The sequence below is a fragment of the Vombatus ursinus genome, unplaced genomic scaffold (genome assembly GCF_900497805.2).
Source record: "Vombatus ursinus unplaced genomic scaffold, bare-nosed wombat genome assembly UNPS02011369.1, whole genome shotgun sequence".
In the NCBI taxonomy this organism is placed as follows: domain Eukaryota; kingdom Metazoa; phylum Chordata; class Mammalia; order Diprotodontia; family Vombatidae; genus Vombatus; species Vombatus ursinus.
Window position 1 is genome coordinate 5,663,236 of NW_020951147.1, and position 26,253 is coordinate 5,689,488.

The window sequence follows — 26,253 nt, forward strand, 5'->3', positions numbered from 1 at the left end:
TTTTTTAAAAGGCAATTGGGGTTAAGTGACTTGCCCAGAGTCACACAGCTAGTGAGTGCGATGTGTCTGAGGTCGGATTTGAACTCGGGTCCTCCTGACTCCAGGGCCGGTGCTCTATCCACTGTACCACCTAGCTGCCCAATATAGAATCTTAAGGAGGAAAATGACTCCTTGAAAATCAGAATTGGGCAAGAGGAAGCCAGTGGAGTTATAAGAGACCAAGAAATAATAAAATAAAATATAAAGAATGAAAAAATAGAAGAGAATGTGAAACATCTCATAAGAAAACCAACTGATCTGGAGAACAGATCAAGAAGAAAAAACATAAGAATAATCAGACTACCTGAAAGCTATGATCAAAAAAAAAGAATCTTGATACAATAATACAAGAAATAAATAAAGAAAAATGTCCTGAAGCATTTGAACAAGAGGGGAAAGTAGAAATAGGAAAATGCCGATCACCCTGGGAAGAAGAGCCTACAAGGAAAACCCACAGGAATAGTATAGTCAAATTCTGAAACCCCAACTCAAGGACAAACTATTATGAGCAACAAGAAAAAAACAATTTACATATGGTGGTGCCACAATTAGAATCACACAAGACCTAGCAGTGGCGACACTAAAAGAGTGCAGGTTTGGGGACAGCTAGGTGGCGCAGTGGACAGAGCACCGGCCCTGGACTCAGGAGGACCTGAGTTCAAATCCGACCTCAGATACACAACACTTACTAGCTGTGTGACCCTGGGCAAGTCACTTAACCCCAATTGCCTCACCAAAAGGAAAAAAAATAAGGCAGGTCTTGAAACACTATATATCGAAGACCAAAATAACTGGGCTTCCAGATAAAAATATCATACCCAGCAAAGCTAAGCATAATTCCAAATGGAAAAAAAAGTGTATATTTAATGAATTGTCAGACTTTCAGGATTTTGTTTAAAAAAAAAAAAGAAACCTGAACTTAATAGAATATTTGACATATAAGAGCCAAGGCAAACATAAGGTATAGACCAATTACAAGGGACTCAATAAGGACAGACTGTTTACTTTTTATACAAGGAAATGTAAATCATATATTTAATATTGTTATTAATAATTTGGTAGTTCAAAAGAAATATTGGGGTGGAGTTAATTACAATGTGATTCTCTCCTCCCTCCCTTTCTCCTTTCCCCCTACCCATTGAGAAGGCAAGCAATTTGATATAGGTTATACATGTGCAGTCATGCAAAATATATTTCCATATTAGTCATGTTGTAAAAGAAGACACAGACCCAAAAAAAGAAAAAAGAAAGAAAGAAAAAGTCTGCATTCAGACTCCACCAGTTCCTTCTCTGGGGATGGATAGCACTTTTTATCATGAGTGCTTCAGAATTGTCTTGGATCAAGTTTAGGGCTGGAGGAGGGAAAGCGTGCACCAATGCATCTTCTTGGTGTTTGTTGATGGAAAAGCCGCAGCCCAAAGTGATTAAACTCCTCTGGAGGCAGGACTCGTGGTGGTGGTGGTGAAGTCATGTCTGATGATGTCTCTGAGGAATATGTGGAGGAGGAGAAATTACCTTATCTGGGGAAGATGAGGGAGAATGCAGTGATGAAGGTGAACAGCATAGATATGGGAAAGCAATATTGCCCAATGAGGATACATATGAAGGACAATATGAACATGGTAAAAGACATGGTCAAGGGACCTACAAATTTAAGAATGGTGCTTGATACATTGCAGAATACCAAGAAAATAAAAAACATGATCAAGGCACTTTTTTCTATGCAGATGGATCGCAATATGAAGGAGAATGGGTAAATGATGAAAGACATGGCTTTGGAGTTTATCACTATCCAGATAATGATACACGTACAGGAGAATGGTTTGCTGGCCAAAGGCACGGGCAAGGAACTTACTTCTATGCTAAGACTGGCTCCAAGTATGTTGGTACTTAGGTAAATGGACAACAAGGGGGTACAAGAGAACTCATTCACCGAAAGCCTAGATACCAGGGCAAGTTCATGGGGAAAAATCCAGTGGGCTCCAGAAAGTATATTTTTTATATTGGATGTGAGCAGCATGGTGAGTATGAACTTAAACAAATGGAAGAAGAGGAGGGGGAGGAAGAGGAAACTTTAAAACCTCCTGTTCCAATATGGAAAGCTCAAAAAATTACCCCATTAACCCTCTACACACCACCTCTTCCCGAAGTACCACCACAATCTGACATATCACCAGCACAAGAAGAGCCCCAAACATCTGGAGAAAGTGCTGAGGAGGAAGAAAAAGAAAGACAACCACAATCGCCAAATTCAAATGAACAAACCAACAGAAAAAGAGACTGTGTGCCAGGTTTCTAATATTATAATAATCTTACTTTGCATAGTTTGCTAAATTAGTTTAAATAAGCTAATAAACACTTTTAAGGGAAAAAAAAGGAATAGTCTTGGATCACTGTATTGCTGAGAATAGCTAAGTCATTCTTGTTGATCATGGTACAATATTGCTGTTACTGTGTACAATGTTCTTCTGGTTCTACTCATTTCCCTTTGCATCAGTTCATGTTAAGTCCAGGTTTTTCTGAAAGTACCCTGCTTGTCATTTCTTATAGCACAGTAGTATTCCATCACAATCATACATAACAGCCTGTTCAGCCATTCCCCAATTGATGGACACCCTCAATTTCCAATTCTTTGCCACCATTAAAAGAGCTACTATAAATATTTTTGTACATATAAGTCCTTTTCCTTTTAATTTTTTTTTCTCTTCGGGATACAGACATAGTAGTGGCATTGCTTGTATGCCCTTTGGGCATATGCTCTCCCCTAATGGTTGGATCAGTATACAGTTTCACCAAGAGTGCTTTAGTGTCCCAGTTTTCCCACATCCACTCCAACGTTTATCATTTTCCTTTTCTGTCATATTGGCCAATTTCATAGGTGTGGAGTGGTAGCTCAGAGTTGTTTTAATTTGCATTTCTTTAATCAATAGTGATTTAGAGCATTTTTCATATGATTATGGATGATGTTGATTACTTTGTCTGAAAACTGTCTGTTCATATCCTTTGACCATTTGAGAAATGGCTCTTATTTTTTACAAATTTGACTCCATTCTCTACATATTTGAGAAATGAGGTCTTTATCAGAGAAAAATTTTTTCACAGTTATGATTACTGTGTATTTCCCTACATCCTATTTCCCCCCATTTATCCTACTCTCTCTCTCTCCTTTCGCCCTGTCTATCCTCAAAAGTGTTTTGCTTCTGTCTTTTACCTATCCCAATCCACTCTGTCTTCTATCACCCTCCCTTCTCTTATCTCCTTCCACTTCTACTTATCTATAGGGTAAGATACCCAACTGAGTGTGTATATTATTCCCTCTTTGAGGCAATTCTGATGAGAGCAAGATTCATGACCTCTCCCTGCCACCTCTCCCTTCTCTCCTCTCCACTGTAAAAGGTCTTTCAAACCTCTTTTATGTGAGATAATTTATCCCATTCTACCACTTCCTTTCCCTTTCTCCCAGTACATCCCTCTTTCTCACTCAATTTTGTTTTTTTTAAATAATCATCCCATCATATGCAACCCACATCTGTGTCCTCTGTCTATGTACACTCCTTCTAACTGCCCTAGTAATGAAAAGTTTTTAGGAGTTACGAGTATCATTTTGCCATCTAAGAAAGTAAGTTGTTTTTAACCTTATTGAAACATGATTTCTCTTTTCTATTTACCTTTTTATTCTTCTCTTGAGTTTTGTTTTTGAAACTCTTTTCATCAGGAATGCTTGAAAGGTTTCTATTTCATTAAATATTCATTTTTCCCCTGAAGGATTATACTCAGTTTTGCTAGGTAGTTGATTCTTGGTTGTGATCCTAGCTCCTTTGCCTGCTAAGATATCACACTCCAAGCCCTTCAATCCTGTCATGTAGAAATTGCTAATCTTGTGTTATTCTGACTGTGGCTCCATGATATTTGAATTGTTTCTTTCTGGTTGCTTACAATACATAAGAACAAAAATCAAGAGACTGAAAAAATAGAAGACAATATAAGATATCTGATATTACAAACAACAGCAGCTAGGTGGCACAGTGGATAGAGTGCTGGGCCTGGAGTCAGAAGGACCTGAGTTCAAAACTGACCTCACACACTTCCTAGCTGTGTGACCCTGGGCAAGTCACTGAATGCTGTGGGCCTTAGTTCCTCATCTGTAAAATGAGCTGGAGAAGGAAATGGCAAACTACTCCAAAATTTTTGCCAGGAAAACCCCAAGTCAGGTCATGGAAAGTCAGACATGACTGAAACAACTTAACAACAGTAACAATCACAAACAACTTACTGGGTTTAAAAGAAAAAAGTTAGGAGACAAATTTAGTAATCATTGATCTCCCTAAAAACCAGAAGGGGTAAAAAAGTACAGATAATGTTTTTAAAAATGATCAATGAAAACTACCCTACTTCAAAGAAAATTCACAAATGATCATAAGCCCCAAAAAGAGTTCTTGGAAAAACTTTAAAAGGACTTTAAAGATCAAATAAGAGCAGTTGAAGAAAAATTGGGGGGGTGGGAAACAATCCAAGAAAAATCAAGAAAGTTATAGAAAGTCAACCAATTGGAAAAAGAGATTCAAAAGCTTAAGACAGGAAATAACTCCTTAAAAACTAGAATTGGGCAAGGGGAAGCTAATGATACTGTAAGACACCACGAAATACTAAAACAAAATCAAAAGAATGAAAAAATAAAAGAGAATGTGAAACATCTTGTTAGAAAAACTACTGATTAGGGCAGCTAAGTGGCACAGTGGATGGAGCACTAGCCCTGGAGTCAGGAAGACCTGAGTTCAAATCTGGGCTCAGACACATGACACATACTAGCTGTGTGACCCTGGGCAAGTCACTTAACCCTATTGTCTAGCCAAAAAAGAAAGAAAGAAAAACAACTGATATAGAGAACAGATTGAGGAGAAACAATGTAAAAATTGTTGGACTACCTGAAAATTACGATTTTTTAAAAAGAGTCTAGATATGATATCACAAGAAATTGCTGAGGAAAATTGCCCTGAAGTTCTAGAATGAGAGAATAAAATAGGAATAGAAAAAAATCCATCAATCACTACCTGAAAGAGATCCCAAGATGAAAACTCAACTATAAAACAGAAACAGATAGCAGAACGGATTAAAAATCAGAACCCAACAATATGTTGTTTACAAGAGACACATTTAAAAATGAGAAATACAAACAGAGTTAAAATAAAGGACTGGAGTATAATTTATTGTGCTTGAGCTGGGGCTAAAAAAAAGGCAGGGGTAGCAATCATGATCTCAGAAAAAGTTAAAGCTAGAATAAATTTAATTCGAAGAGATAAACAAGGAAACTACATTATGATAAAAGGTACCATAGACAATGAAGCAAAATCAATCCTAAACCTATATGCATCAAATGCTATAGTATCTAAATTTTTAAAGGAAGAGTTAAATGACTTACAGGTGGAAATAAAAAGTAATACTATAATAATGGAGGACTTTAACCTTTCCCTCTCAGAATTAGATAAATCTAACCAAAAATAAATAAATAAGAAAGAAGTTCATAAAGTGACTAAAATTTTAGATAAGCTAGATATGATAGATATATGATAGAAATAATTGAATGGGAATAGAAAGCAATACATCTTTTTCTCAGTGACATGTGGTACTTTTACAAAAATTGACCATATACTTCTCCTCATTGACTCCTCCAGACAGAAGCCTGCTGGGTATTTCTCCAGAAGCTGGAAGGACAAAAGAGATGTACCCAAACCCAAACAATTCACACCAGATTCAAAGCTCATATGTCCACATCCAAGAAGGTGCTGTGCTGTATGAATAAAGCAGAATTAAAATAATTCAAAAGAAATGCAGGATGCACAAATTTAAAGAATCCACTCCAAATGTTCACACGGACTATTTGTGCCCAACCTGTGGAAGAGCATTCCAAACTCATATTGGTCTGATCAGCCAGAGTTGGACACACTGAAACTTACCTCTAGTATAGTGATGTCATTTTGGTCCTCTTTGAGAACAAAGGACCACAACAACCAGCCAGTATCCATCATCCTCTCATTATACAAGGAATTGGGGCAAATTAGTAGGTGAGATCAATGAAGAAGAAAAGCATGAAAAGTTAGAAGGAAATGCAGCTCTAACCAAATTATTTCAGCAAATCTTTTCAGTTGGTTCTGATGAAATGAAACATGACATGAGCAAGTCATTTATGGAGTCTGGAGGCACTGTTCTGAGTACCAACTGATGTAGGTAAAAGGAAAGTTGATGTTAATTCTCCTGGTTCTATGGAATGGAAAAAGTTCTAAATAAATCAGTTTGCTATCAAAAAAATTGATCATATATTAGGGCATAAAAATTTTGTAGTTAAATGCAGAAAAGAACTATTAAATGTGTCCTTTTCAGATCACAATGCAATAACAATTATATTTAATAAGTGACCATGGAAACATAGATTAAAAACTAATTAGAGACTAAATAATTTAATCTTAAAGAATGAGTGGGTTAAAGAACAAATCATAGAAATAATCAATAATTTTATTAAAGAGAATGATAATAATGAGACAGCATATCAATACCTATGGGATGCAGCAAAAGCAGTAATCAGTGGGAAATTTCTATCTCTAAGTGCTTACACCAATAAAACAGAGAAGCAGACCAATTAATTGAGTGTATAATTTTAAAAACCAGAAAAAAAAACAAATTAAAAATCCCCAATTAAACACCAGATTGGAAATCTTTTTTTTTTTTTCCGGCTAGGCAATGGGGTTAAGTGACTTGCCCAGAGTCACACAGCTAGTAAGTGTTACGTGTCTGAGGCCGGATTTGAACTCAGGGTCTCCTGAATCCAGGGCCAGTGCTCTATCCACTGCACCACCTAGCTGCCCCCAGATTGGAAATCTTAAAAATTAAAGGTGAGATTAATAAAATTGAGTGTAAGAAAACCATTTAATTAATAAATAAAACTAGGAGTTGGTTTTATGAGAAAAAATAAAATAGATAAACAATTGGTTAATATGATTTTTTAAAAGAGAGAAAACTAAATCACTAGTATTAAAAATGAAAAAGGCTAATATACCACTAATGAAGATGAAATCAAAGTAATTATAAGGAGTTTTTTTGCCCAACTATATGCCAATAAATTTGATCATCTAAGTGCAATGGAAGAATATTTACAAAAATATAAACTTCCTAGATTAACAGAAGAGGAAATAGAATATCTAAATAAACCTATTTTAGAAAAAGCAATTGAACAGGCCATAAATGAGCTTCCTAAGGAAAAAAAAAGCATCAGGAACAAATGGATTTACAAGTGAATTCTACCAAACATTTAAAGATCAGCTAATTCCAATATTTTAAAAATTATTTGGAATAATAAGCAAAGAAGAAGTCCTACGAAACTTCTTTTGCAAAACAGCTATAGTGCTGATACCTAAACCAGGAAGAGCAAAAACAGAGAAAGAAAATTATAAACCAATTTCCTTAATAAATATAGATGTGATATGGATGTGATAAAATAATGTGAATGTAGGCAGCTACAACAATATGTTACAAAGATTATACATGGTAACCAAGTGGGATTTATACCAGGATAAGCTAGAAGTCTTCCTAATAAGATCAGGAATGAAACAAGGATGGCCACTGTCACCAATATTATTCAATATATTTTATTAGCAATGCTAGGAATGGCAATGAGAAGAAAAAAATTGAAGGAATCAGAATGGTCAATGAGGTAACAAAACTATCTCTTTCTGCAGATGATATGATGATACACTCGGGAAATCCTAAAGATTCCACTAAAAAGTTAGTAGAAACAATAATTTAGCAAAGGAGCAGGATATAAAATAAACCCATGTAAATCATCAGCATTTCTATATATCACCAACAAAACTCTGCAAGAGATAGTAAGAGATACCTCATTTAAAATAACTGTAGACAATATAAAATACCTGGACGTACACCTGTGCCGAGATTAAAATTGTCCAACCTACAATAAAAGAGGCTGAGGCTGAGCTCTAAGCCAATGGCACTTTATTAAAGGGTCCCCTCTAATGAAGTGGACCTCAGATCTTCCTCACAATCAGGTGTCCCCCTCTTCCAGTACCTTGTTTTTATAGGGTTTCACATCCAAATATGCAAAAGAGACGTGCCAAAAAACAGAATCTCATTGGTTGATAGACCTTGCTCTTGAGGGCCCAAAATGACATATCAGCAGGGGTGTCAAAGGTTGGGTGAAGCATGGGGGCACCTCCACTGACTAAGTGGTCATAAGATAGTCCCCTGCTGATGTTGAACAAGAGAAAATGATCCAGAGATACAAAAATAAATTGCAGGGCTTTCCAAAGCATCAAGGCAGCCTACCTATGCTGAGTCTGTACATGGTATTTTAGTAAACAGGATGGGGAGATCTTTGTCAGCATTCTCATGGTTCTGCAAGTGAGCCTCATCATTTGGTAAACAAGTAGTGAACATTACGTTAAAGTTTGAGGTCCACTATAAGAACCTATCTATCTCTATATGATTCATGTAGAATATTAAACTGACTAATACTGATTGGAATTGAGTAGGGGTCCAAATGAATTATTTCTCACACCTACTGAACAAACTCAGGAACTACCCGAATACAATTATAAAACACTTTTTATACTAATCAAGTTATATTTAAATAATTGGAGAAATATTAATTGTTTATGAGTAGGCAGAGCCAATATAATAAAAATAAGAATCTTACCTAAACTAATCCATTCAATGCCATACCAATTAAATCACCAAAAAATTATTTTATGGAGCTAGAAAAAGTAATAACAAAATTCATTCGGAAAAACAAAAGGTCAAGAATATCAAAGGGATTACTGAAAAAATGTTAAGGAAGGAGGTTTAACAGTACCCGATGTTAAATTATACAATAAGGCAATAATTATCAAAACTATCTGGTACTGCCTAAGAAATAGAGAGGTAGATCAATGGAACAGAACAGACATACAATACACAGTAGCAAATGATTAAAATAATGACCAAAGAAGAGGCCTGCCAATCTCTTTGCTGCTTTACCCTAAGGACTGTGGGACCTTTCCATCTGACCCGAAGAATGGGAGCCCCTGGAAAGCAGAGACCTTCTCACTGTTCTGTTCGTATCCTTGCTGCTCTGCAGAGTGCTTTGCACACAGTAAGCACTTAATAAATGGCTTTCCATTCATTCTTGCAGTTCAGTACCTGGCCCAGTGCCCAGCATGTAATAGGCTTTTAATGAAGCTTGTTGAACCGATTTAGAAACAGTGGAATTTTGCCTGAGCAGACAGGTAAGCTCAAATGACCGAATTTCTCTGTAAACAATAGAGCAGCAGCAAGCCTGAGATGCAGCATGTTTAGGGATATATGCGGTGGCCCCCAGTGACTGGCAGGAGTCTTGATTTCTGTGAGAGGGCTGCAGATGTGAAGGCGCCTCCATAACCCACAGCTGAGAGAGCTGGGCAGTGTTCATGCCCAACCTAAATAAATGGACTTCATCCATAGCTCAGGCCTTTAAAAACACCTCCAGGGGCCAGGAAGTAATTCTGGGCAAAGAAAATTCATTTGTTTTCTGGTATCTGCTTTACATTGATTTGAGTTACGGGGAAACCAGCTTGCTCAGCTGGGCAGAGATTTCCTGAGGAAAAACTATGAGGGTCTTTGGCACCTGACTCTGACATAAATTGATCTGCATGGTACTTACCAAATGGAGAGATTTATTCCCCAGCATGTAACACAGTGCCTGGTACACAGTAGGTGCTTAATGAATGCTTATTGATTGACTTGCCTGGCAAGGACAGGGACTGTCAGATGGGAATGAACCATTAGATGATATTTCTCTTAATTTGTTTCTTGGTGTCAAAATCACAGACTCTCCAAGTTGGAAGGAGCCTCAGAGGCCTCAGTCCAACGCATATCCATCGAAGAATCCCTTCCACGATGGAACTGAAAAAAGGCTGTCCAGCCTCTGCTCGAGAACCTCCAATGAGAGGGTACCTAATGCGTCCTTGGACAGCTGGCTCGGCTTTGGAGACAGTGCACATTGGGAGCCAATGTTTCCTGACCTCCATTCTAAATTTGACTGTGGGGAAGTCCTGACTGTTGTTCTGGCCTCTGAACAGAACCAGCTGCTCCCCTCTTCCCTATGAGAAGCTATTGGGAACTCAAGGCTTGCTATCGTGTGCCTCTGAGCCTTCTCTTCTCCTCCTTAAACATCTCCTTTCTTCTGCTGATGCCATACAGCAGACCCTTGAGGCCCCTTCGCCACCCCAACTGCCCTCCTTTGGATGTGTTCCAGAACAACAATGCCCTTCTCCAGCTGCAGTGCCCAGAACTGAATAGGACACCCCAGACATAGTCTGCTCTCCAAAACAAGCTCCTACCCTTTCAATACCACTGTTCATTTGTAATAATACATGGATTTGAATCAGGGAGTACTAGCATCTCTGGAAAAGCCAAATGAGATTTCAACATATGACAATTAATAACTTCTGTGCAAGATGTAACATAGAAGATTAGCCAGGTAATGTGCAATCAGGGAAGGATGGAACATGGCAAGTGTCATGACAAGTATTTGAAGGGGAAGAGGGATTGGATTGGTCCTTCTCAGCACCAGGGTGAAGAAGTAAGACCAAGGGATGGAGGTGATGAGGAAGTAGGCTTCCACCGCATAAAAGGCAAAATGGAATGGGCTGCCTTGGCAGGTGGGGGATTCCCTCATTGGAGGTCTTCCTACAGAGACTGGATGAACTCTTACTGGCAAAGTTGTAGAGGGGATTCTGGGTCAAGAATAGGCTCTAGGGGCAACTAGGTGGCACAGTGGATAGAGCTCCAGCCTTGGAGTCAGGAGGAACTGAGTTCAAATCTGACCTTAGAAATTTGACACTTACTAGCTGTGTGACCCTGGACAAGTCACTTAACCCTGATTGCCTCACGAAAAAAGCAAAAAAAAAAAAAAAAAAGAATAGGCTCCATCCGATGACTTCTAAGCTCCTGCTCAGCTCTTGGCTGGTATAATTCTGAGATTCTGGGAGTGATGTGAGCTGGTTGTATACTGAAGCCAGGGGATTTCAGATGGACAGTCTGGCCTTTGCACTGGTACCCACTGAATGTTAAAAGCCTGAGAGAATTGTTTCTGGTGCATTGGGCAGCTGGTGGCCAGAGCACCAGGCCTGGAGTCAGAAGACCTGAGTTCCAATACATCCTCAGATCCAGGGGAAGCCACTTAACCTCTGTTTGCCTCAGCTTTCCAATCTGTAAGATGGGGATATTAACAGCACTTACCTCCCAGGGTTGTTGGGAGGTAATTACAGTAATTGTAAAGTACTTAGCACAGTGCCCGGCATATAGTAAACACTATATAAATGTAAGCTATTCTTATTATTGAGGAGATAACTCAGGGAGGTTTTATGGGATGACATAGGCAGGTTAAAAACATGGATTCCCAGGGGCATTTAGGTGGCACAGTGGATAGAGCACTGGGTCTGGAGTCAGGAGGACCTGAGTTCAAATCTGGCCTCAGACCAAACACTTGACACTTACTTGCTGTGTGACCCTGGGCAAGTCACTTAACCCCAATTGCCTAAAAATAAAAAAATTGAAAAAACATGGATTCCCGTTAGTCAAGGGATGACAGATCTAGGGCTGAAAGGGACTTTTGAGGTCTTCTCATCCCCTTTGGGCACAGGTCCTGTCCTGGGCCTGAGGTCTGTTTCCCATTCAGTGACCCAGCCCTTTGTAACTACTCCAGAACTGAGGAGAAAGGAAGGAAATAAGCATTTATTAAGCACCAACTGTATGCTTTACAAATCATCTCATTTGGTCCTCACAGCAAGCCTGGGAGGGAGAAGTTATTTTTCTTATTAATCATATTATAATCCCTATTTTACAGTTGAAGAAACCGAAGCAGACAGAGGTTAATTTACTTGCCCAGGAGCACGCAGCTACTAGCTGACCGAGGCTAGATTTGAACTCAGGTCTTCCTGACTCTGGGCCTAGGGCTCCATCCATTGCACCATCAGCTGCCTAGGAGAAGTTTACCATCTCTACCTCAGACACTCTGGTCATGTCTCCTTTCCTGTGTTCTTGGGTGACTTCAGCCCCCTTGGGGTGGGCTCCATTGCATAGCAGAAGAAGCTGGAACAGGTTCATGCCAGGGCTCTGCAACCAAGCAATCTACGGATTCTCTGAAAGGCAGAAGCAATGAGGCCAGAGGCAGCTTAGTGAAGCCTGACAGCAGCCCAGCTGCCCCAGGTTGGCCCTGGGACCCCCATTCTTCTATTCAATGAATCAAACATTTTCAGTGACAAGTAGTTTCTCAGGCCATAAGAAGGTGCTGGAGGCTCTGGAAACCTCCACCCAGCAGGCTCCATTCCAGTAGAACATAAGCTCCTTGAGGGCAGCCATTGTTTTGGTTTTGTCTTTGTATCCCCAATGCCCCGACCAGGACCTTGCATGCAGCAGGTGCTCTAGAAATGCTTATTGCTATGCGCACCTCTTTAAGGGAGGGTCACTTTGTCCAGTACACCTTTTTCATCTCCCTCCTGTGTGTCGCTTGGCATTGACTGGCTTTCTCCCTTTGTGCCAGGTGCAGAAGACTCCCCCAGTGGAATGGGTGAACGAGAAGAATCTGTTCCAATGGCCCTGAAGGCGGCCGAAGCGCTATGGAGCGCTTGGAGAGTGGGCAGACATCGACGCCACCAAAATCATCCACCGCAGCCTGCACCATCACCGGTCCTCCTGACTGGACTTCAATGACTGAGAGAGAGAGTGAGGCTGGCGACTCTGCAGCTCTGCCTCGATTCAATCCAATTGACAAGTGAATCAAGACTTCGCATCTTGATGGCACCCGTCCTCTTCAAAAACGAAGGACAAACAAGAATGTAGCCCGTTCATGTTCCCAAAGAGGGTGAGCTCCGGGAGGACAGGAATCATTTCATTTGGTCTTGGGTAACCCCAGTCCCAGCTGCGCCAGTGCCTGGTACAGCACACAGTAGGCTCTTTATAAATGCTCGTCGAGTGGAATTAAATTAAGGGTCGAATAGACCAATGGGTAATCGGGAAATCCTGGCCATGCAGGCTGTAGTGTGCCCCAAGCCGTGCTCAGTCAGTGCTGTGGGGTTCGTGGTCCTGGTGTTGACAGCAAGAGACAGACCAGGCAGCCGAAGGTGGGAGGTGGCCTTCTCAGAGTAACACCAGCAGCTCTGAACGCTTCACTTTCCCAGGAAGAGCCTCTCCATAAACGTGCTCTCCCTGGCATGTGAAGGAGTGATTCTTTCGGATCCGGGCAAGTGGGATCCTGGGGAACGAGAGTGAACCAAATGAATTGGGAATTTGGATGGGATTAAATCATACCTTTAGATTAGGTGGAAACCCATGTTGTACCCTGAGTATGCTCGATCAGTGGTGAATAAAGGGGGAATGCTCACCCGTAGGCTAGGTGTGAGAGGAAAGCATCTTTCAGGGATAGGGGCTGGGGACCAGGTGCCAACTGTGACGTCCTGTGAGTCGTTGAGGAGTTTGGAAAAAGAGTCTCCCCTCCACCCCCATTCTGGCCTTCTGCTGACGGGGAGGAGGCTGCTGTTCTCACAGAGCCCTCCCAACCAGCCTGTGCTCAGGGCTTAGTCTCACCCGGTCAGTTGCACTTAGATTCTGAAGCTGCCACACAGGATAAGTGAACCTGAGACGTGACTCAGGATCCTGGAGCTTGGCGAGGAGAATGCATACCCTCAGCTGTGCCTCATCCCCTCCACCTCCCAGGAAGAGAGACTCAGCTCCTGTCTGGGTCCAGAGCTGGCAGTGCCAGCTCACCATTGGCACACATGTACCCACACACTCACATTGTGCCAGGCCAACAGCACCAAGGAATGGGCATCTGAGGACTCTGGACAATTTGAAATACTGTGCCCCTGATGATGTTGGGTAATTCAGAAAATCCCACTGGGATTTCTGGAGCCTCTGGTAGTAATGATTATTCTATGGTGTTGGGGAAGAACCCAGGGCTTAGCATCAATTCCACTTGGGTTTGAATCCTGCCACTGACACTCACGGGATATGTGGCTATGGAAAAGCCATTTATCCTCTCTGTACCTCAGGCTCCTCCTCTGCAAAATGGGCTAACACCGGCAATACCTCCCTCAGGAGCACTCTACAGGGCTCCAAGGAGACCACACACTAAGGGCTTTAAAAGTTTAAAAGACTAGAGAGATATCAGCTCTTACCTCACACAGAAGTCTCTGGGCTTCTGACCCAACCCCAGCACACAGGATGGGGAAGAGGGAGGCGCAAACCCTTTGTGAACACAATTACTGTGCTTTCGGAAGCGATGCATCTAATACCATTAGATGGTAAGCTCCTGAGGACAGGGACTTTTGCTTCTTGTATCCCCAGCACTTTGCACAGTGCCTGGCACATAGTAGGAGCTTCATAAATGATTGAATGGAATATTACTAGGTGGTCAAAAACAATGAATAACATAAATACAGACAAGCATGGGAAAGTCAACATGGACTAATGCCCAGCAACATGAGCAAAGCTAAGAAAACAAGATACATATCACTGGGACAATGCAAGTGGTCAGAACAACTTCCAGACAGACAAACCAAAAAAGAAGGTTGTGAAATGACAGAGCACACTCTTGATCCCAAACAGAGCCATGAGAAGGCACGTCCCCCTCCCCACTCCTCTGCAGAGCCCAAAGGTCACAGGCATGGAGCATTGTGTGACTTCTGACTTTTTTTTAAGGTATTGATTAGTTATGTTGACTTCCTTTTTTCTTTTTTCTTTAAAAAAAAATCTTTAGGGGCAGCTAGATGGTGCAATGGATAGAGCACCGGCCCTGGATTCAGGAAGTCGTGAGTTCAAATCCAGCCTCAGACACATAACACTTACTGGCTGTGTGACCCTGGGCAAGTCACTTCACCCCATTGCCTTGCTCAAAAAAAACAACAACAACAACAACAAAACTTGAGCTTAGGCATGACTTTCTGGGAAGTGCAGAGGGAGGAATTCCATGCGGCATAAAAACAAAAAATATCAATAAAAATCATTTTTTTAAAAGAAGTACAACATGACTTTAGATCTCACTGAGCCCAACCCCTTTTATTTTGCAGGAAAATCAACTTTAACCCAGCTCAGTTACATGATTTGCCCCGGGTCAGATAAGAAGGAAGCTGCTGGACCAGAATTTGAAACCTGGCCCTCAGAATCCAGACCTGGGGTTCTGGCTCTGGTTCCCTCCAGCCTGAGCAGGGAGTAAAGCCTTGATCGTGAATGAATCATCCACTGTGAAGCTGTACTGAGAGACAGCTGGGGGCAGTGGAGAGAGCCCTGAACAGACATTCCAGTCCTGCCTCAGACCCTTTCCAGCTGCATGAGCTGTGTAAGACCTGTCAGCTCTTTGACCATCAGTCTCTTCCTCTGGAAAATGAGGATGTTCAACCTAATTACCTCCAGGATCTCTTCCACTGCTGAATATATGATTCAGTGACTGGGAATCATCTCCTTTTAGACAAAATCTTTTCTACTTTCACTATTTTTGAAGGAAGTATTTTTCTAATGAACTGTGTCTCTCCCTGCCTTCTTAAACAGAGTATATGAAAGCATAACTTAAACTTTACTTGATTATTCTAAGCATGGAGGGTTAATAGGGTGCTAGGTGGCACAGTTGATTTTGAGTGCAGAAATCAAGTTCAAATTCGTCTACCAACACTTACTAGCTGTGTGACGCTGGGCAAATCATTGCACCCTCTTTGCCTCAGTTTCCTCACTTGTAAAATGAGCAAGAGAAGGAAATGCCAAACCACTCCAGGATCTTTGCCCAAAAAACCCCAAGTGGGTCTCCCTTTTAGTCTCTTCTCTCTCCTCCCTAAAGGTCAAGTCATTTGCAATCATTCCCACATCTTTAGGCTAATCCCAAATTTCCCCTCTCAGCTAAATTCCTCTCTCTAATTGTTTGTTATGGGCTGAGCTACCCAGTAAATAGTGACCCAGCCCAGGGATGTTTGGGAAGAGGATGAGTCAGAAAAATACCCCAGAGGAAGGCTTTAAGGCACAAAGGAGCCGGACCTTTTCACTGGACGGAGCCTTTCGAGCTGGGGTCTAAGGAGCTGCGGCTAGGAGCTTTCAAAGGTCTCAGTGAGAGCCCGCCTCCTGCCCAAGGGCCCTGGTTTGCAGGCTCACTCAATAAATCCCAGCAGGCAGTGGACTTTTGGAAGGCAGAGACAATTTTGAACCCTGTGGATGTCCACAACACAGGCCAGCACAGGGAGAAGGGCGCACATTGATCCCATCTCAAAAAGTTGAGTCATATTAGCTAAAGTAATCCTCTAGCTTCATTCTCAGCAGGAGAGGGGCATGGAGCCAGGAGGAAATACAAGATTTGTACAAGTCAAACATACTTAGGATGATTGTGTAATAAGGGTCTGATGCATGCACAGAATGCCTCCCCTCTGGCTCTGGTCACCCATCAAAAAAAAAAAGTCAGTGACACTGTTGGTATATGCTCCAAGATCTCTCCAGGGTCCTTATGTTCCATATCCTCACCATTCTTCTGAAAGCAGGCTCTCTTGCCGCTCCACCCCAGACCTCCATTACAATAATGCTATAATAATAATAATAATAATAATAGCTTTTATATTGCCTTAAGGTTTGCAAAGCTCTCTACAAATATCTTATTTAAGCTTCACAAGAACCCCATGAGGTAGTTGCTATTATTATCTCCATTTTACAGAAAAGGAAACTGAGGCAAATAGTAATTAGATGACTTGTTCAGGGTCACACAGCTATGAAGTGTCCCAGGCTGGATTTGAACTCGTCTATCTGACTTCAGGTCCAGTGATCTAACCACTGACACACCAGATGCCTCCATGTTTTTCTTTTTTTTTTTTAAGTTTCATTTTAGTTGTTCTCTTTTGTTTTTACATTTCCTTCATTTCCAAATATGCTCCTCCCCCTCCCCCTCCCCTATCCAGAGAGACATTCTTTGGGACACAAATAAATAAAGTTTAAAAAGCCCTTCAGCAAAACCAGCCCACACAATGGTAGGTGGTAGTTTGAGTAAAGCTAAAATGGGTGCCTCTGTGCCTTAGTATAGGCTATATCCCAGTCTGAGAATGCTCACCCTCCTAACCTCCTTACACCTCTTGGACCCCCTAATTCCCTTCCAGGCTCAGCTCAAGTGCTACCTTCTTCAAGAAGTCTTTCCTTATCTTTCTTTTCCTTTCCTTTTCTTCAATTAGTGTTCTGATTATTATCTATCCATAGAAAGATAGATAGACAGATGGATAGATATACATTGATGTTTAGATAAATAGAAAGACAGACAGACAGACAGACAGATAGATAGATAGATAGATAGATAGATAGATAGATAATCCTGTATTTTTCTGTGAAATTGTGGAGAAACTCTCCTGGGTTGCCTGTGTACTGAAGGGACCTGTTAGAACAATTTTTTTCCAGACCAGTTTTGTTTTCAGCAATAGAAAACAAGCGTCTTGAAGGGCAGGGACCATGTGCTTTTTATCTCTGTGTCCCCAGAGACTAAGACAATGCAGGCAAATGGTAGGTGCTTAATAAATTCTAGCTGCTTGGCTGCTTGACTGATGGGATGAAATCCTACCAGAGAAGAGCCCTGAAAAGCACTGAAAGGACAGACTAAAGATGACAGGGCCAAGTAAGTCCTATTCACACACGTGCAGAGGGACTGAATGGGGCAGCTTGAGATGCTGGCTAGATGGCCTGGTTGGAGCGCCACCTGGTGGCTTGTGCAGAGGCTGCATGCCAGTTAGTTATCCCAAGCTCTGTCCTTTAGTGATTCAATGAGACAGGCCCATAACATTTGACCAAATTAGTAGCTTCCTTCCAGGGTCACCTGGAAGGCCACTTCCTCAGATGCTTTTCTTGATTTCCCTAGTTTTTTGTGTGTTCTATCCCTCTCCAAATTATCTTGCATTTACTTACCTGTCTAAACGTATCCCCCTCTGTAGAATGTTAACTCCTTCAAGACAGCATTGGATCTGGGGTCAGGAAGACCTAAGTTCAAATTTAGCCTCAGACACTTACTAGCTGTGTGACCTTGGGCAAGTCACTTAATGTCTGACTCAATTTACTTAACTGTAAAATGGGGATAATAACAACACTTACCTCCCAGGGTTGTTGTGAGGATCAAATAATGTAACATTTCTAAAACACTTAGCACAATGCCTGGCATTTAATAAATGCCTGTTCCCTTACCCCCAAATAACTTAAAATCTGAGTTGACTCTTCCCAGGGATCAAGGTGGTGGGTTCCTTTCAGAAGTCTTTGTTTTGTTTTGTTTTGTTTTGGGAGGCGGCATATCTTCCCAGTAAATATTCTTTTGTAAAGACTAATTAATGCCAATTGTCTACTGATGATATCACAGAACTACCAACTGGTTAAATTATACTGAGGAGGGCAACTAGGTGGCACAGTGGATAGAGCACCAGCCCTGAAGTCAGGAGGACCTGAGTTCAAATCCAGTCTCAGACCAAACACTTGACACTTACTAGCTGTGTGACCCTGGGCAAGTCACTTAACCCCAACTGGCTAAAATATATATATAGATATAGATATAGATATATATAGATTTATCTATATCTATATATATATGCTGAGGAGATACTAAGCAGCACTGGTGTTCTGGGAGGGCCCTAACTCGGACTATTACCCTGGTACAATGTACAGTGAACACAGACAGACCATCATGTCGTTGCCCTCTGACTGGGCCACCAGAGTCACTAAGCTCAGGAACTGCTGTAGGCAAGGCTTGGGTACCTCAAAAGGATTCTGGTCACGTGTGCCAGGGTTTGGGCTCCCCTTCCTGTAAGTAATGATCATCTTTAAAGCAGGAAATTCCTCTTGCTTCTAGTCAGTCCCCACTGAGAGACCCAGACACTTCTGACTTCTCAAACTCATGTGGCTCCCACCAAGACTTGGACTGTCCAGCTCAGAATTGCAGGCCTATCCAGGATGGGAGAGGGTGCCTGGACCCTAAGTTCTGCAGGGACCTCTCACTGTTACAATTCAGAGTTTGGGGGTCAGGGTGAAAACTTTAAAAATGGATGCAGCCCTCAGTCTGGCCTCAGCAAATTAACTGAGAGTGTGATTGGTAGGTTTGTCCAGACCCCTAATTCCAGAAATGTCTCTGGGATCCTAGAAGAATCAAACATTGGTCCTTCCAAGAGTCTTCCCCAGAGGCTTGCACTGAGAAATCACAGAATTCATGAGGCATAATTCCATTTGGATTTTTTTTCCCCAAATCTCAGTTTCTTCAGCATGGTTGTTAGCCAGCCCTAAAATTCCAGGGATCTGCCTTGATTTGCATTTCATCACAGTTGGGGTCCCTCTGGAAAGACCCTCATTCAATTGGCTGCTTAGGGCTATATGCATTTGTAAAGCAGCGGACTACAGGTTCAGCCGTCTGGCCATTTCCATAAAGCATCAAAACTAAACAAAGCTTTCTCCTTTCACACACAAATAAGGTCTCCTGGAGCTAGACTGGGCCTCCCCAGAGGTAATTAGCTAGTCATGCCATTAGCAATACAAAAGCACGGAGGCGGAGCACATCACTTTCTACTGTTTTGTCCTTTTAAATGCAGAAATCTACTTCATTCATCCAGCAGCTTTGAAGGTAAATAGGAGAAAATCCCCCAGACAAACTAGAAGGTGCTCAAATTACCTGGTTGGGAGGCTTTGAGACTACTCCACAGCTGGGCCAAAAAGACAATTTAGCACAATTATCTCTGAGGCCCGGAACCTTTTGTCATGGGTCTCACTTTGTGGAATGGCTACCTACGGTTTTCTCTCTTCTCCCCAGGGTGGAGGGCACCTCACATCCCTAGAGGCCTCCCCAAAGGCACCAACAGCTTGATGAAGGCTGAGGCAGGTTTCCCTGCCCCATTTCCATAAATTCCTTCTCTTCCTATCCTGACAACTGTTCTAGGCCCTGCCTGACTCTAGCGCGTCTCCTGGTAACTTATGCTCAATGGTGGAATAAAATAAGACACTTGGGGGTGGGTCAACAATTTTTTTTGGTAAGATTCGCTCAGCCACAGCTGGATGCAGTATTCCCCAAAGAGGGGCTGCCTCGAGCTGATTAGCTGGATGAAGCTAGCTCCCTTGAGTCACCCATTGTTCTCCAGCAGCCAAGCATCAGAGAAGTCGGGAGCACCTCGTTCCTGTTTTGTTCTCTGGTGACCGAGAAGTCATGTCAACAACCTTCGCCTCTAAGCCAGAGTCATTCAAGTCATGATAATAATAATAATTGACCTACTGCTGTGGGATGATAATGATAACAGATAACTTTTACACAGCGCCCACTGTGTGCCAGGCACTTTATAATTATCATCTTAGTTGATCCTCACAACAACCCTGGGAAGTATGTGCTGTTATTATCCCTATTTTACAGATGAGGAAACTGAGGCAGATAGCAGCTAAGTGACACCAGCATCTGAGGCTGGATTTGAACTCAAATCTTTCTAACTTCAGGCCTGGTACTCAATCCACCACACCACCTAGCTGCCCTTTCACAAGGATGGTTTCAATGCCTTTCAAGGAAAAACTACCCCATCATGCATGGTGGAAGGAAGAGGTCAGGTTCTTGCTCCCACTACAAATGGTAGCAACCTGAACACTGGCCACTGACATGAGGGAGGAGGGACATACCCTGGAATGGGGGCTCAGGGCAACAGCATAAGAAGAGTCAACCCCTTGGAGTTGACCCTGCTGTAGGAGGGGTGGGAAACCAACCTACCAGTCAAAACTAGGGTTAGAAGAATAACTCCAGCATCTTGCTACAGTATCAAGCTCAATAACATTGCACAGTATCCCAAATGAGCTCTCTAATCATTTAAAAGAGTTCAATACAACCACCCACACTGGAAAAACCAAGCGAATGAAGAGTGCCAGGCTCTGAAAAGTTCACCCAGAAGCCAGAGCTGATCCCACTGTATATGTATCTTAGCTAGACAATGGGCTAGTACCAGAACCCATCAGGTAGAAAACAGAATGCTCTTAATGTCCCTGTTTCTCCCATCTTTTTTTTTCTTTTATTTTTTTAATTTCTTTCTTTAATTTTTATATTAATTTATTTTGATTTATCAGTAATCACTTCCATATGCTTTTGAGTTTAAAATTTTTCTCCCTCTTCCTCCCCACCACCCTCCCCAAGATGGTGCACAATCTGATATAGCCTATACATTTACATTCACATTAAACATATTTTCACATTAGTGATGTTGTAAGTAAAAATTAAAACCAATAGGAGGAACCATCAGAAAGAGGAAACAAAACTCAACAGAAGAGAAAAAAAAATAGCAATTCAACTTCCATAGTTCTTTCTTTGGATGTGGATAGCATTTGTCATCACAAGGCCTCTGGAGATGTCTTAGATCCTTGTATTGCCAGGAAGGGTTAAGTTTATCAATATTAGTCATCACACAACGTAGCTGTTATTGTGTACAACATTCTCCTGGTTCTGCTCACTTCACTCAGCATCAGTCCATATGAGTCTTTCCAGGTTTTTCTGGAGTCTGCCTGCTCATCATTTCTTATAGCACAATAGTATTCCATCACATTCATATACCACAAGTTGGTCAGCCATTCCCCAATGGATGGGCATCCTCTTAATTTCTAATTCTTTGCCACCACAAAAAGAGCCGCTATGAATATTTTTGTACATGTGTCTCCCATCTTTTTAAACCACAGTCTTCCTTTGAGGCGTCGTCATGGAACAGCACTGCCTCCAAAGAACTGAGGTTGAAGGTTATACAAAAGGTAGTAGAGAGAGGCTGGAAGCAGTGGTTACTAGGCTGCTGCACCTTATTAAAAAAGAGTCATGCAAGAGAAGAGTTTAAGAGCTATCATTTGGGAAGATGAGTGGCCAGGAGAAAAGCGGGAGTCTTTATGTGGGGAGAGCCAGGGAGAGCCAGTGGTCAGTCCATGTGTTCCAATGGTCAATCAATCAATCAATAGATCTTTACTAAGCATCTCCCACTACCAGGCACTGTGCTAAGTGCTGGGGATACAAAAAGAGGCAAAAGACAATCCCTGCCCTCAAGTAGCTTATAATCTAACGGGGGAGGCAACATGAAAATACACACACACACACACACGCGCGCGCGCACGCACACACATGCACAGCAAGCTATACACAGGATAAATATTCAATAATAAAGAGAGGGGAAGTCTTAGAATTAAGAGGGTTTGAGGAAGCCTTCCTGTAAAAGATGAGATTTTAGTTGGGATTTAAAAGAAGCTGGGAAGGTCAGCAGTTAGAGCTGAGGTAGAGAGTGTTGCTGACATGGGAGACAGACAGAGAAAATGCCTGGAGCCAAGAAGTGGGAGTATCTTATTTGTAGAACAGCTAGGAGGCCAGTGTCACTGGATGGAACAGTATGTGATGGGAGTAAGGTGTAAGAAAACTGGAAGGGAGGAGGGGCCAGATTAGGAAGGGCTTTGAATGCCAGAGAATTTTGTATTTGATCCTGGAGGTGACAGGTAACCCCCGAAGTTTATTAATTAGGAGGATGGCACGATTGGACCTGAATTTTAGGAAAATTACTTTGGCGGCTGAGTGGATTAGAGTGGGGAGAGACCTGTGGCAGGCAGACCCCCACCCCCACCCCAGCAGATATTGCAGTAATCCAGGCATGAGCCAAGCAGGGACTGAAATGGAGCGGGGGCAATTTCAGAGGAGGAAGGGGGCCTATACAAAAGATGTTAGGACATCAGGAATGACAGGCCTTGACAACAGATTTGATATGAGGTTGCTAGGATTCAAGCGTGACTCCTAGGTTTGGAGCCTGCCCGAGAGAATGGTAGTGTTGCCCTCTACAGCAATAGGGAAGGTAGGAGGGGGAGGGTTGGGGTGGGGGAAGGACAGTGAGTTCTGTTCTGGACACATTGAGTTCCAGATGTCTGCTGGACAATGGTGTCTAGAGGAAGGCTCCTGGGGTCCTGGAGAAGTCCCTTGTGGAGGCCTGAGGGAGGGCATGGACGAGTCACACAGGAGCAGAAGGAATGAATGGGTTAGATCTCAGACCATGAATATATCAAAGCCTCAGAAAGCAATAGATGGGAACTAGTGGGAAAAATGATTTGAAGAATGGTTCCCGGTGGTCTGCAAAAACCACAAATGAAGACATTGCCCATGGTGGTATTCAGTGTCTCTCGTGTAAGTCTGTGGGAAATGTTCCTGCAAGAGATTGTTTCCAGGAAAAAGTGAGTCTCTCCAGAACAGGGGTGGGGAACCTGAAGCCTTGAGGTCACATGTGGCCCTCTAGATCAATTGTGGCCCTTTGACTGAATCCAAACTTGTTGGATTCAGTCAAAGGGCCACACTTGAGGACCTAGAAGTTTGGATTCAGTCAAAGGGCTACACTTGGGGACCTAGAGGGCCACATGTGGCCTCGAGGCCGCAGGTTCCCCACCCCTGTTCTAGAACAATGTGTGTGCTTCCTTCCACTCAATAGCACCCTTGGACCCCAGGACGTTTGTTTCCCACCCTGCATTGGCCTCAGCGAATTCAGAGCCCAGCTGTGCTAAGTCATCGGGTCGTCATTACATTTCTGCCCCAGGTCACTGATTTCTATTCTGCTTTCCATCTCTTTGTCTTTTATAGGGGTGCAAACTCAGCAAACTATCTCAAATCCCTTTTGGAAGTTTTTGTGGCTATTCAGCCGTTTTCAATTGTGTCTAATTCTTCATAACCCCGTTTGGGGTTTTCTTGGAGTGATTTTGCCATTTCCTTCTCTAACTCATTTTGCAGATGAGGAAACTGAGGCAAAGAGGGCTAAGTGACTTGTCCAGGGTCACACAGCTAATAAGTGACACTATGCCACCTAGCTGCCCCGAAACTAGAAACTTTAAAAACAAAAGAGATAAGATTGGGGAAAAAATCAAATTCACAAATAAAACTGAGATTTTTAAAAAAAAAACCCAATAAAATAGACAAAAAAGGCAAGCTAGATGATCAAGCAAAAAAAGATCAACATTTTTAAATGAGAAATTACAGGCAAACTGTTAACTATTTGGCTCATTAAGATAAGAAATAAAGCAAGGTTGGCCATTGTCACCACTATTATTTAATACGTGACAATCATTTTTAGGTAGCAGTTATTCAGAAAAAGCCCTGGGGGTTTTCATGACCTGCAAACTGGGTATGAGTCAGCGGGTGAGACGTGGCCAAGAAAGTGAATGTCATCTTGGGCTCCACTTAGGGGCTGGGGCTTCCAGCAAAAGGGGAGTGGCTGTCCCACTCTCCCTTGCTCTGCTCAGATCTCATCTGGTTCTGTTCTGGGCCACGAGGTTTAAGGATATTGGTAAGCTGAAGAAGGGGAGCCAGATAGTGAAAAGTTTTATGTTTATGCCACCGTGAGGATCGGTGAAGGAATTAGGACCAGTTAGCCTACTGAAGAAAACCCTGGGGGAAGATGAAAGCTGTCTGTAAGCGTTTATCTGAAGGGACGTCACAGGGAAGGTGGGTGACACTGGAGCCCCCATTCTGGTGCATTGTCCTTGATTCCAATCCCCCATTACAATGAGCACCTCCCCTCCATCATCTCTAGCTCCGGTGTTCCGGTATCTTTTAACCAATTAATATCAATTGGCCTTTATGAAGAGGTATTCTCTGCTATGATATAGCAAGAACAGAAGTTATAAAAGTCCCTCCACCCCAACGCCTAGGGGACACTGTCCCCTAAATCACTTGGTCCCTGGAGAGAGAGAGTTCAAACTTAAAGCCATTTCTACAAAGCATCCGTTCCCCCCACCAAGGTCACCTCTCCACACTACATAGCAGATGGACCAGGTGTTGTCCCTCCCTCTTGACTGCCCTCGCTCCACTATTCTGCTAGGTCAAACAGGGCTTGACTAACCACAAAATCTGCCTTGTAAGCTTCAGATCTGGATTCTAGGTCCCCAGCCTCTTTGAGCTCCCAAAGTCACCACCTGGTCCAGTGCTAGGAGTGGACGAAGAGTAAGAAAGGACAAAAATAGAGAAGTAAAGAACAGAGGCCAACCTTCACTGGCCACATATTGGCCCAGATGGGAAGATGGGATGCTGAAGGCCCAAGGCTCCTCTTTCTTTCCCCCTCCTTTCTATCTCTCCCCATCTCTGTGTCTCTCTCTGTATCTGTGTCTCTGTCTCTGTCGCTCTCCCTGTTTGTCTCTGTCATTCTGTCTGTCTTGCTGTCTCTATCTCTCTCTGTGTCTCTGTCTCCTCTGTGTGTGTGTCTGTCTGTCTCTCTCTCTGTCTATCCCTGTCTCTGTGTTTCTCTGTCCCTCTGTGTGTGTGTGTGTGTGTGTGTGTCCATCCCCCACCCACCCAGAGGTTTACAGCATGTCTTTCCTCAATCACAGCCAGGAAGGAGTGAGTCCAGCACCTTTTATAAGGATTCTCAGTTCTGACTCAGCAGCCAGTTGAAAGGCTTCTCTCCTCACGTGAGCAGACAGTAAAAACTTCCTGCCCAAGCTCTGCAGTCCAAGTGGGGACTGCCTCCGCAGAGCCCACTGCCCATGCTCCAGGGCCCAGCCTTATTGATCCATCCACATATGCCAACACACACATACACACATTGAACAGACTTGTTGTTTGGCCCCATGGAGCAGAATAAGGCACAGTGGTCGGAGTCAGAAAGAGGTCAATGACCTGGGCTGGGTCAATAGTGGGGAAAGCTTCCCTAGAGTGGACTGGCCTGTCTCCAGAAGTGAGGGTTTCCCCCCTCCCTTTCAAAGCAAGACTGGAGAACCCCTGGTCAAGGATGGGGGCGGGGGTGAGGTTAGGGTCAGTGGCTTTGAAGACCTTTCCAACACTCGGATCTTATGACTCCGGGGATGGGGAGCCAGTATATGGAGGACACAACATGTTCACAGCAAAGTAACCCCAAGGCAATTCCAGGAGGGAGGGAGAGCGCCACCAGCTGGAACACAGAGGAGCAGCCTCCTGCTATTCTAAGAAGTGGAGGCCAAGAGGGCCGTGTGTCAGGCATGAGGGACAGAGGGAGGAGCTAATAGGTGAGTCTGGCTGCATCAGGACTAGACCTGAGATTTCATGAATATAGGGAAATCCTCCATGAGGAAATACTGCAATCAATGCAAGTCACTACCTTCTCTGAAATTTATGATTTTAGCAAATTGCTGAGAGCACTAAAGGGGTAAATGACTAGTCCAAGGTCACATAGCCAAACTGTCAGAAACTGGACATGAACCCAGGTC

The 26,253-nt window shown here is 42.7% G+C and overlaps 1 pseudogene; it reads left to right on the top strand.

Annotated features, from left to right (window-relative positions):
• Positions 1-1,508: 1,508 nt before the first annotated feature.
• LOC114038724 lies at positions 1,509-12,842 on the top strand (annotated as a pseudogene).
• Positions 12,843-26,253: the final 13,411 nt, after the last annotated feature.